Source organism: Mastomys coucha, unplaced genomic scaffold, assembly GCF_008632895.1.
Source record: "Mastomys coucha isolate ucsf_1 unplaced genomic scaffold, UCSF_Mcou_1 pScaffold14, whole genome shotgun sequence".
Lineage (NCBI taxonomy): Eukaryota > Metazoa > Chordata > Mammalia > Rodentia > Muridae > Mastomys > Mastomys coucha.
This window is the reverse complement of record NW_022196896.1, coordinates 5282575-5294907: the sequence shown is the minus strand read 5'-3', so window position 1 is coordinate 5294907 and position 12333 is coordinate 5282575. Positions and strand designations below refer to the sequence as shown.

Below are 12333 nucleotides of genomic sequence, written 5' to 3'. Positions count from 1 at the left end.
ATACAGTTGTTGTTGCCAGGATACAATGAGGTTTTCGAAGTATAAAGGGTACACAAAATTAATGTCTAAGAACAATTGTTCTGTCAAGCTTCTGTTCATGCTTCCTTGACTTCGGATGGACCATACATAGAAACACAAGGAGTCCCGAGTGCTTTGCTGCCTGAAGCATTTGGTCTCTCAGGAACTGCAAAGCCCATTGTGCTTCAGGAGCCATGGACACTAAACTGAGACACCTATGCTGCATGACTCTCAAGGCGTCTAGGCCTGGTCAACCCATGCGTCCCTGCACATACTGGTGCAACAGTGGCATACATCCTATAGGAATAACAAGCCACTTTCTGAGTGGATTTAAGGTCTGCTCAATGAGACCATATCTGACACTGCTCAAACGGCCAAGAACCTGAGACTAGATAGTTCATAAGCCTAGAAGGAAAACTACTAGCATGATTCTACTAAGGGCAATAAAATACTCATCATACTATACCCCTAAATCACTGCATTATTCAAGTCTCATCAGAGAGACTTCTTACAGTAGGAAGCAACTAACAATGGGCAGAGAGTGAATCTTTGGAGCACTTAGCCCTAAATGGGATGTCTTCATCAAACCCTACATAAGACCTGTTGGGGTCCAAGCCAGAGGAGGTATTTGCAATTGAAACCTGCAGGGCAGGGGGAGATAGCAGTTTTTGTTAGTAGAGTGGCACTGGTGTCTCAACCATATTTTGGGGAAGATACCATGCCCAGGAGTAGCTGGCCAATATAAAATGAATTCCATGTTTTTGTGTCTGAGCTTTTTGTTTCATTTTGTATTGTCTTGTTTATTTGCTTTTTTTTTTTTCTTTTCTTTTCCTTTCTTTTTCTTTTTTCTCCGAGACAGGGTTTCTCTGTGTAGTCCTGGCTGTCCTGGTACCCACTTTATAGACCAGGTTGGCCTCGAACTCAGAAATCCACCTGCCTCTGCCTCCCAAGCGCTGGGATTAAAGGCATGCGCTACCATCGCCTGGCTTGTTTTGCTTTTTTTCTTACTGGTTTCTTTCTTTCTTTCTTTCTTTCTTTTTTTCTCTCTTTCTTTCTTTTTTGTTTTTTGAGACAGGGTTTCTCTGTAAAGCCCTGGCTGTCCTGGAACTCACTCTGTAGACCAGGCTGGCCTCGAATAGGATTAAAGGCGTGCGCTACCAGTGCCCGGCTCTTACTGGTTTCTTATTTGTTTCTTTTTTCTTTTTTTTTGGGGGGGGGGAGGGAAGAGAGATAGAGAACATGAAGTTCGGTGGGTAAGGAGGTGGGATCCGAGATGAACTGGGGTAAGGGAAAAACGATAAAAATAATTCATTGTATAAAAAAATTTAATACAAAAAAAAACCCCTCTTCTATCCTGCTAAATTAGTAATTCTATGCTACGTTCACCATCCAAGATGGCATCTTAAAGGCCAGATCTCAGCGCTGTCTAGTGCGCAGCAGACACAATCCACACACTAAAGAACTAAATGATCAAGCCTTCTCCACTTGCTCTCAGCCAAAACAGCTAAGCACTTGCATCCTTACTTTCCCTTTCATTAGCGTCTCTCAGGCCCGCCCACTTCCGCTCTGGTGACGTCTTTTCCGCGGAGAAATCCCGCCCCGTTGTCACTGAGGTCACCGCCCGCCCATTTCCCTTCTGAGCCACAGAAGAGAGTATACCAGAGTTTGGCGCCAACTGGAATTTTTTTTTTCCGCTTTCAATGGCGGGAACTAGCTGTGTGCGCCGAGACGTGCTTTGCGTCTGATGTGATTGGTTGTCGGCGCTCGGTCCCGCCCTGGCGTCCTTAATAAGGGCTGGGATTGGTGAAGACAGCGGAGCGCCTGGCGTCCCGACAGCAGCCGCTGTGCGGGGCTGGCCGGCCGGGTAAGTTCCTGAGGGCCTGTCGCGGGGCTGCTGGGGAGAGGCAGCGGGGTGCCGCCTGGGATGGCTTGCGCTCTGGGCGGAGGGTCGTGCCTGGCTGGACCTTCCGGAGCCAGCTGCCGTCCTCGGGGACCGCCCTTCGGAGCGTCTCGGGGGGCGCTGGGGCGAGCAGACGGAGCATCGCCCGGTCTACAGCGCGCCCCTCCCCTCCCCCACCCGAGTCTCCTAGGTCCCTACTTGCGAGCTTTCGGTGAGTGGAGAAAGGGCTGTCCCGAGTGGCAGGCGCTCACGGACAGGGGCAGTTTCCCAAGCTGATAGCTTGAGAGAAGTTGTTGTGTAGGGTGGTCTCTCTGCAGCGCCTAGAACCATCCCTGACGTGGGAGCGAGGATGTGAATGTAGAATTTTCAGGAAGCATTTGTGCTTCGGGGTCCTCTTGGCGGTCTTTTCTGGTCTCTCCACACCAACACCAAACCTTTTCCTTAAGGCCTTTCTCCTAGGAGCTTCAACTCCTCTTTGGAAGGGAGTAGGCCATTAGGCAAGACTTCTTGGCTTTATTACCATACCCCAAAGTGTTTGTTCATAATGTTTCCTGCCATCTTACAGGAGATGCCCAGGGATTTATATTTTAAGGGATGTTTTTGATTTTTGACATCTGACTGGAATTTATCCCAGCTCTCCACTTTCTAATTCAGATTTTCTAATTGGCTCAGTTAGTTCCCTCATCTATTTAAAATGGGATAAGGAATAATATAGACATAATAAGAACTTCAGGATAATTTAAAGTGAATCAGTACTTTAGCTCATTTATATCAATACTTGACTCATAGTAAAAGTGCAATATATGATCCTTTTTATGTCTTTCTTATCCTCAGAACCTAGAATGAGATTTGCCTCCTAGCTTTTGCCTGGTGTTTTTCTCAGTACAAATGTATGTTTTTCTGTATTGAAATATTTGAACTTCATACTGCTTTCAGAAAAGACTAAATGACCCCTGTCTTTATGCATTTGCTTATGAATCTGTTGATCCTTCCACATAAATGGGTATCAACCTGTAACCTTTTTAAAGAACATTTTGGTGCTAGGCACTGACATGTTCAAAGCCTGTGAGGACTGCACACTACTGAGCAACATTCCTAGCCCAGCAGCTGGTATTAATCATTAGCTTCTCATTGTTTTAAAACTTGGCCTCTGCATGTTTCAAAAGTGTACCACTACTGTCAGTAGTAACTCAGATGGGAGATGAGAAGCAGCAGCATAGAAAGATCTCTCTTTCTCCTCTCTCTCTTTCCCCCTTCTCTCTCTCCTTTACCCTCTCTCTCCCTCTCTTTTTCTTTCTTCATTCTTTCTTCCCACCCTCACTGGCTTGTAATTTTTTATGTTAATATACCTGTCACCATGGCTAATGAGTCACAAATCATACTACCTATCATCTTAACTTTTTCTTTTAAGAAAAATCTGTTAGGTATCCAACTCTGTTTCTAACCTGGACAGACATTTTCATCTGATTGTTGTACAAGTGATTCACTGGATCTTTTTTATTTCTCCATTACCATTAAAAGAATACCTTCCACCTTACCAGAGGTAGAAATTTCAGAATCATCTTTAACTAATTTGGCATTTCATTAGCTCAACAAATGATTACTTTATTACTTACCAACCACTATGCCAGACTGCTAAGAGCTGGTAATGGTAGGGAACAAAAGAGATGACCCTTGTCCACCTGGTCCTGTATTATCAATAAGGTGCTTTCCTCAAGCTCCTTGGGGAATGTAGAGTTGGATTTAAATGTAACTTTATTCATCTGATGTAATTGTCATTTCCAAGGCTTACTGCCTCAGTCTGCTAAACTAGGCCTAGTCCTAAAAGCTTCTAGCTGCTGTACAATCTAATCTAGGCCTGGAGTGTTTTCAGCCTCTGAGACACTTACTGCTGAATGAGCTCACCTTTTCTCATTCTTTCTGAACTTTGGCTGGCTCGTTCTGTCTTCCTGTGTCTAGCTTGTTCTCTCTCTGCAACTTGTCTCTGTACAACTGTCCCAGTAAAGCTGCTGCTTCTTTTTTTTCTCTCTGCACTGCTCTCTTAAGTAGCTTCCCTTTCATCTCTTTTCTTGTGAGAGTTGAGCATATTCTCTTCTGTCAAATCTTTCTCTTATTCAGCACTTTGCCACTCAGTTTGACAGGGCTTTCAAACATGGGTACTTCCCTTTACAAACTTTACCTTCATTGTTTGGAATTAAAGGAGTGTACTGAGGGTATGTCTGTAATTCCAGCCAGAGGAATTAAGGTGTGTGCTAAGGGCTAAGTCACACAACTAGAAACTGTGGAAGAAGTTCTATAGGGAAAGGACAAGGTGGTATAAGGATGTAGAACAGTGTGAGGTGAAGTGGTGCACACTCTTGGTCCCAGCACTCAGGAGGCAGAGGCAAGTGGATCTCTGAGTTTGCACACTCCCTTGTGTACAGATTGAATTCCTGCACAGTCAGGGCTACATGGAGAGCCCTGTCTCAATACCCTCACCCATATGCTCCCTAAAAACCAAAAAAGAATATATCAGAGGTCCTTACCTAGTGGGGCAGAATTGTACCTAGGGGATTACTTAGGCCAAAATAACATTTAAATAATGGTAGAGTATTGAGCAGGCAGCACTTTTCAGAGTTGCTGACTTGGGAAAGAACAAGTATGTTCATAGAGCTACTTATGTGATCTGCAAAGACTGCTAGGGGATGGAGAAGAACTGTGTACAGAATAACAATGGTTCGGTGGTACTTGTCTGGTATGCAAGACCTCTGCAGAACTGTTAACAAGTGTGTTTATTGTCCTAAGATCAGCAAGAAGCACCCAAGGGTTGTTAAGTACAGCAAGAACATGATCAGATTGCTATTTTGAAGACAGCTCAGGGTGGGTGGGATAGCTTCACCAGTAGTTGATGCCAAACCTGACAAGCTGACTGAGTTGACACACATAGTAAAAGGAGAAAATAAATTCCCCCAAGTTTCCCTCTGACCTCCATTTGTGTACAAACACAATAAACAAATAAAAAATAGAATATATATTTATTATATGTATTTATTTTTATATTTTATATTATATGTAATATATATTATATATTCTAAGGACAACTCAGGTTTTGATATAAAGGAAATTTCAAGTCAGAAAGGGGACATTTGAATAGGTTTGTGTAAAATACAACTGCTTTATCATGGAAATTTCTTAGGGGTAGGCTTTGCCTTTTTCTAAGTCCTTACACTCCTTATTTGTCTTGCATAGTTTTCTTTTTTTTTTGTTTTTATTTTTTCGAGACAGGGTTTCTCTGTGTAGCCCTGGCTGTCCTGGAACTCACTCTGTAGACCAGGCTGGCCTTGAACTCAGAAATCCTCCTGCCTCTGCCTCCCAAGTGCTGGGATTAAAGGCATATGCTACCACTGACCGGCTGCGTAGTTTTCTTATGCTTGTTTTGAGATGGGATCTCACTGTGGTTCCTGATTCAGCCTTCCAGCTGCTGAGACTGGATGTGTATGCCACTATTGGATGGTCTTTTCTCTCCTGGCCACTAGCATCTGCAATGTGAAATTGATTAGCCTCTGCTTTAGAATTTTAGTGATCCCTCCAGTTACTACTGGTGAGAGTTCAAATATTTCAAGCATATAAACTGTTCTTGGTTCTCTAAAACCTCACGTTCTGACCTTGCCTTCACACATTCATATCTAGACTCATTTATATGTGAACTTATAGGTACACTTGGTACAGAATAGTTCTGGTGAGATGGTGTCAGAAAATGTCTACAAACAGAATCCTTAGAATTTTGGAATTTTGGAAATAGTAAATAACAAAGGTGGCTAGAAAGGTACCAATTTAAATCAAATTAAGGAATTTGGTCAAAATTCACTAGATGTTAGCAAGTTATGGGAAAGTTTTGAGCAGGAATTGCTGCAGGCAGTGCTTCTGTAAAAGATTCAGAGTTGTTTGTAGCGTGTATTTAGCAAACTAGCAACAGTAGGCCTAAAGCACATTGAAACGGCAGTGAATGAGGGCAAATGGACAGATGGACGTTACAGAGGTGATGGCAGTAGTGTAGAGTGTGAGTGTTATTCGTAAAAATAAAGATGTCAGATGATGAGATGCTGATAGGTAATATTCTTTTGGTCTGGACTTGGTGAATGTGTAATTTAAGAGGAATGTATTTTTATTTTTTTGTCATATTACTGACTATGGCTCTATATCTTAGTATAAGCAGTTCTTAACTCTTAGGTACTTTGAGGAGGCCACAGGCATTCTGTTACTCTTACCCGTCTTTTCCCTCTTATATCCTGTGTCCCTCCTCCCCCCATCAGCAGTTAGTCCAAGGAGAAAGTTTATGTGAGTGTAATTAATTAAAAGTAACATAATATCTGAATTCATGGCCTTTGGAAATTACTCATACATTTGTACAAGTGCCCAAAGGTGTTTATAGTTTGTTACTGGTCTTTTAATAGCCATAGCTCTGAAACTCTTGGTTTTTTCGAGACAGGGTTTCTCTGTGTAGTCCTGGCTGTCCTGGAACTCACTCTTTAGACCAGGTTGGCTTCGAACTCAGAAATCTGCCTGCCTCTGCCTCCCAAGTGCTAGGATTAAAGGCGTGCACCACCACTGCCCAGCCTGAAATTCTTTAGATGGAACTTTTCCTAGGCCAGGAGTGAGACCAATGGAGTCATCATAAAAATAAACTATGAACTTAAAATTTTTGGCTCCTTTAGTCTTTTTTTGAGGGGGAGGAGATTACCTTGTTTTTTTAGTAAATATTTGTGTTCATAAGTATACATTGAGTATATGAAACTCAGTTCCTACCTTCAGATCATCTGTGGTCTAACTTGGTATCCATTGGCTACAGTGTTATTATTTAAATTATTTAAAATTTAGCTGGGCAGTGATGGCACATACCTTTAATCTCAACATTCAGGAGACAGAGTCAGGAGAATCTCAAGTTCCAGGGCAGCCTGGTCTACAGAATGAGTTCTTGAACAGCTAGGGCTACACAGAGTAACCCTGTCTTAACATCCTCCCTCCCCCTCCAAAAAAAAAGGATTGAAAAATCAGTTCATTATAGCTCCTGAAAGATAGCTGATTTCATACCTGCCATCTGTAAATATATAAACAAATATGAGATTGTAGAGATATGTTGAAGGATTTTGCTTCGAGGCAGAGTGTCATGTATCTAGGCTGGCCTTGAAGCAGTTGAATGTCTGCCTCTGAATGCTGGGATAATAGGTAGGCTTTTTGTATAATAGGTAAGTACTATACTAATTGGGCTACATTTTCTCTCATGACTAGGAATTTTGAAGTGGGGAGAATTATCCTGAATTCAAGTGATCACAGAGTCTGTCACCCAGGTTCTAATGAGAGCGGACTAGGAAGAGAAGTGTTAGGATTGTCCATGTGATGATAGGGGCCTAGAGAGCATAGTAGGCTAGCATGCAAATGTAGTAATGGAAGCAGATATTGGAGAAGAAAGGAGATGGTAGGTCTTTTTTTTTTCGAGACAGGGTTTCTCTGAGTAGCCCTGGTCACTTTGTAGACCAGGCTGGCCTCGAACTCAGAAATCCACCTGCCTCTGCCTCCCAAGTGCTGGGGTTAAAGGCATGTGCCACCACCGCCCGGCGAGATGGTAGGTCTTAGACTCTGAAGATGTAGAAAGGAGGGTCCAGACCAGGAATTCGGGTGCTTTTAGAAACTGGAAAATGTGAACAGCCTCTCTCAAACCCCATAGAACCACAGCACTGATGGCACACCTTGATTGTAGACCAGTAAGATTTCTTTCTTTCTTTTTGGTTTTTTGAGACAGGGTTTCTCTGTATAGCCCTGGCTGTTCTGGAGCTCACTCTGTAGACCAGGCTGGCCTGGAACTCAGAAATCTGCCTGCCTCTGCCTCCCAAGTGCTGGGATTAAAGGCGTGTGCCACCACCGCCCGGTGTAAGATTTCTTTTTTATCTCCAGAGCTATAAAAATACTTTGTTATTCAAGCCACTGTTTGGTGTAACTTGTAAAAACAGAAATAGAAAACTAATTACACATAATCTTATTGTGCATATTTCATGTATCAATGGCTATATGTGCTTATAGCTACTCAATTGGTAACACAAGCATTTTGACTGTCATAGGAAACTGTTTGATGACACTGGTTTAAAATATTTATTTGAAGCTGTATATGGGGGGGCGGGGGGGTGATTATGTGCATGTGAGTGCCTCTGCCTAAGGGATCCAGAACAGGCTGTCAGATCCCCCGGAGCTTGTGAGCCACTTGATGTAGGTGCTGGGAACAGAACTCTGGTCTCTGTAAGAGCAGCAAGTACTTAGTCATTGAGCCATCTCTATTCCCAGTAACACTGGTTTAAAGATGGTCTAAGCATCCAAAATAAAAATTATCAGTTCTAAGCCTAAAATTACTAAATTGAAAACTTTGCGGAAGGACCTGTATCAGTCTTGTATTTTAGTACTTTTAGGAGTTTCTGATGTAGGCTGTCATCTACGTGAGCAAAATTAGGGATCCTGCAGAGATAGCTCAGTTGATAAATTGCTGATTAAACATGTGGATATACATTCAGATCACTAGAATCCATGTGAACATCCAGGTATCACATGCCTATAACATTAGTGCTGGCAAGACAGAGACTGGTGGATACCCAGGGTTTGGTGCCTAGCTAGTCTTGCCAAATCAGTGAGCAGATATAGAGGCCCTGCCTAAAAGAATATGATGAAGAGAGGTTAAGAAAGGCACCCAACGTGGCCCCTGGTCACACATGAACATGCATACATACATGTACTGTTCAGACAGGTACACTTGTACACTAAAGCAAATTGTAGTAGTTGTTTCTGAGTGTAAGTTCAGTGTGTTAATGGATAATAGTAACTCTTTTCTGTACACAAAGGTCATTCTTCTGTGGTTGGTCGCCATTCAAAGAGGAAAACAGGATGAGCAAAGTAGATGCTGTGGAGTTATGAGACTGACTTGCTGCCTGTGTTCTAAGAGGGTGACAACATAGAATACTTTAGAGATTGCACGTACAGTCATTTCTGCTCTGGTGTGATAAGTTAAAGTTTTCTTAATTTTTCTTTTTTTGTTTGTTTGGTTTGATTTGTTTTTTGTAGTAAGGATTGAAACCAGAGCATTGTGTTTGGTGAGTATGTTGTGCCACAGAGCCATCTTCCCCATCCCCTAATACACACACACACACACACACACACACACACACACACACACACACACGCTCAATACAGATAAAATTCTTTTTTTTTTTTTCGAGACAGGGTTTCTCTGTGTAGCCTTGGCTATCCTGGAACTCACTCTGTAGACCAGGCTGGCCTCGAACTCAGAAATCCACCTGCCTCTGCCTCCCAAATGCTGGGATTAAAGGCGTGTGCCACCACCACCCAGCCAGATAAAATTCTTTTAAAAATTTGTAGTTAATTGAATTTCTGGATCCTAATAGAATGGTTATAGAAGCAAAATATATTTCTTGGGATATTTATTTATTTATTTTTTGGTTTTTCGAGACAAGGTTTCTCTGTATAGCTCTAGTTGTCCTGGAACTCATTCTGTAGACCAGGCTGGCCTTGAACTCAGAAGTCCACCTGCCTCTGCCTCCCAAGTGCTGGGATTAAAGGCATGCACCACCACCACCCGGCTGGGATATTTATTTATTTATTTATTTATTTGGAAATCTAACATGTCTTAAAATTATTTTTATTATTTTGTATGTATGGGTGTATGTTCAGCTGTGCACTGCATGCATGCATGCTGTCCATGGAGGCCAAGAGAGGGCTTTACTCTGAAAGTGAAATTACAAATGATTGTGAGCTACCATATGGGTAGATTTTATCCTGACTGATTTAATGGCTCTGGCTTGTTTTATGTTTGTTTAATTTTGCACAGAATGTGAAGAAAACCAGGCTTAAGCCCTTGTGAAAAAAAGTGGCTACAGTAAAATAAAAAGGTAGGGTGGAGAGAGTAAAGATCTACATGCATGTCCAGAATCTCTCTCAGGGTTGCTGTGTGTGGCTCTGCTGTGTGCTTTGCCCAGTACTGTTGTGTGGATTCTTCTTGAAGTACCCCCCTCCTCTCCTCTCCAGGTAGGGAGGGATGCAGCGGCAGGGTGTGTGTGTGTGTGTGTGTGTGTGTGTGTGTGTGTGTGTGTCTCACTGTGTAGCTCTAGCTGACCTATAACTGACTAAGATCTACCTGCCTCTGCCTCCAAGCCTGACTTTTAGTACTTCTCTAGATATATAACATCTTTTTTTCTTCATTTGCCTTTCCTTAATTACCACCGAATTTAAACTTTCTAAAAATAATTTCAAAAGCTTATTTATTACCGAGCGATGGAGGCACATGCCTTTAATCCCATCACACAGGAAGCAGAGACAGGCAGATTTCTGAGTTCCAGGCCACCCTGGTCTACACAGTGAGTTCTAAGACAGCTAGAGCTATTAAAAAAAAAAAAAAAAAACCAGGGGAAAAAGGTCTTGCTTTATTTATTTATTTATTTTGAGATAGAGTCTTGCTATGTACCACAGACTGACCTGGAATTTTCTATGTGGACAAAAATGGCTTCAAACTCTAGTCCTTCTGCCTCTGCCTCTGCAGTACTCAGATTCATGGCATAGCTCTAAATGCAATGCATACACCTATGTATTATGGAGTGGTTCTTTCTTTGCACCATGTGGGTCCTGTGGGTTAAGTGTTAGTCATGGGGCTTGGTAGCAAACATCTTTACTTAGACAACTCATTGGCCTTCTAAAAGCAATTAAAAAAGAAAAAAAGTCAGGGTTTGTTTTGTTGCTTGCTGACCTGAATTTAACTCTCAGGATCCACATGGTGTAAAGAGAGAATAGACTCATGAAAGTTGTAGTATCTCCATATCTGTACACCATGGCACATATGCACAGCTCCTAATCAATAGATACAACTTTTTAAAAAGTGTCGTTTGCTCATTTTTCTGTGTACATATACATGTGCATTTGTGTCTTTCTTTTAAAAAAATATTTCTGACCGGGCAGTGGTGGTGCACGCTTTTAATCCTAGCACTTGGGAGGCAGGGGCAGGTGGATTTCTGCGTTCGAGGCTAGCCTGGTCTACAAAGTGAGCTCCAGGACAGCCAGGGCTACACAGAGGAAAAAAAAGTATGTGTGTATGTGTGTGCGCGTGCACTCATGTGCATGTGTGATGTAAGTGCAAGCATGTGTATGCCATGTCAGTCAGTGAGAGCCCATACAGAACAGAGAACAACTTGAAGTTGGTTCTCTCTTGCCTTTACATGGGTTTTCAGGATTGAACTTGAGTCATCAGGCTTGCACGACAAGCGCTTTACCTGCAGTCTTTCCAGCCTGTGTGTTTCTCTCCTATTTGTTTATTTTTGTGGCACTAATTATAGAGTTTAGGACTTCACACATGCTTGCAAGTGTTCTGCTGTTGAGCCATACCCCAGCTTGAATACATCTTTTTTTATTTTCAGTGTTTTATTTACTGATGTTGTGTTTGTGTGGATGGTGTGTGTGTGAGGGCAAGCATGTGCTTGCTGGAATTGGTTCTGAGAATCGATGGGTCTTAGGTTGTCAGGCTTCTCCCATGATCTGTGGGGGATAGCGTTTGTATTTCTTGGTATATGAATATGTTTTATGAGTATGTTTGTAGTGCTGATGGTTCTTATTTTAGTGTAAAAGTTAATTTGTGGGCTGGAGAGATGGCTCAGTGGTTAAGAGCACTGACTGCTCTTCCAGAGGTTATGAGTTCAATTCCCAGCAACCACATGGTGGCTCACAACCATCTGTAATGGAATCTGATTCCCTCTTCTGGTGTGTCTGAGGCCAACTACAGTGTACTCCTATACATAAAATAAATTATAAAGAAAAAAAGTTAACTTGTATTTTGAGATTCTCTCTCCCCACCCCCTACCCCCTGTGATAATGGGGGCTAAATTCAGGGTCTGGTACATACTGGCATAATTTGGCCTATTTTATAAAATTAGTGTAATTTATTTTGTTCATGGCCTATCTATACTAACGACTTTAAGAGTTTCATTTTGCCAGGCAGTGGTGGCGCAAGCCTTTAATCCCAGCACTTGGGAGGCAGAGGCAGGCAGATTTCTGAGTTCGAGGCCAGCCTGGTCTACAGAGTGAGTTCCAGGACAGCCAGGACTACACAGAGAAACCCTGTCTCGAGAAACCAAAAAAACAAAAACAAAAAAGAGTTTCATTTTAGCGGGGCAGTGGTAGTACACACCTTTAATCCTAGCACTTGGAAGGCAGAGGCAGGAGGATTTCTGAGTTTAAAGCTAGCCTAGTCTACAGAGTGAGTTCCAGGCTAAACAGAGAAACCCTGTTTCGAAAAAACCGAAGGGGGGAAAAGTTTCATTTTAGGGGGCTGGAGAGATGGCTCAGCGATTAAGAGCACTGACTGCTCTTCCAGAGGTCCTGAGTTCAATTCC

General features: G+C 42.4%; 1 protein-coding gene across 4 annotated transcripts in view; it reads left to right on the top strand.

The window, feature by feature from the left end:
• The first annotated feature begins 1656 nt into the window (after nucleotides 1-1656).
• Nucleotides 1657-12333, top strand: part of Casp8ap2 (caspase 8 associated protein 2) — a 38614-nt gene continuing 27937 nt past the window's right edge. Inside the window, exons 1-2 of one of the 4 annotated variants that reach the window (XM_031366452.1) lie at nucleotides 1891-2129; nucleotides 9786-9846. The gene's annotated coding sequence lies outside the window, so the exon portion shown is untranslated. Of the gene's footprint in view, nucleotides 2130-9785; nucleotides 9847-12333 lie in introns of all 4 variants that reach the window. The other 3 variants (XM_031366451.1, XM_031366449.1, XM_031366450.1) reach the window with 3 other exon arrangements.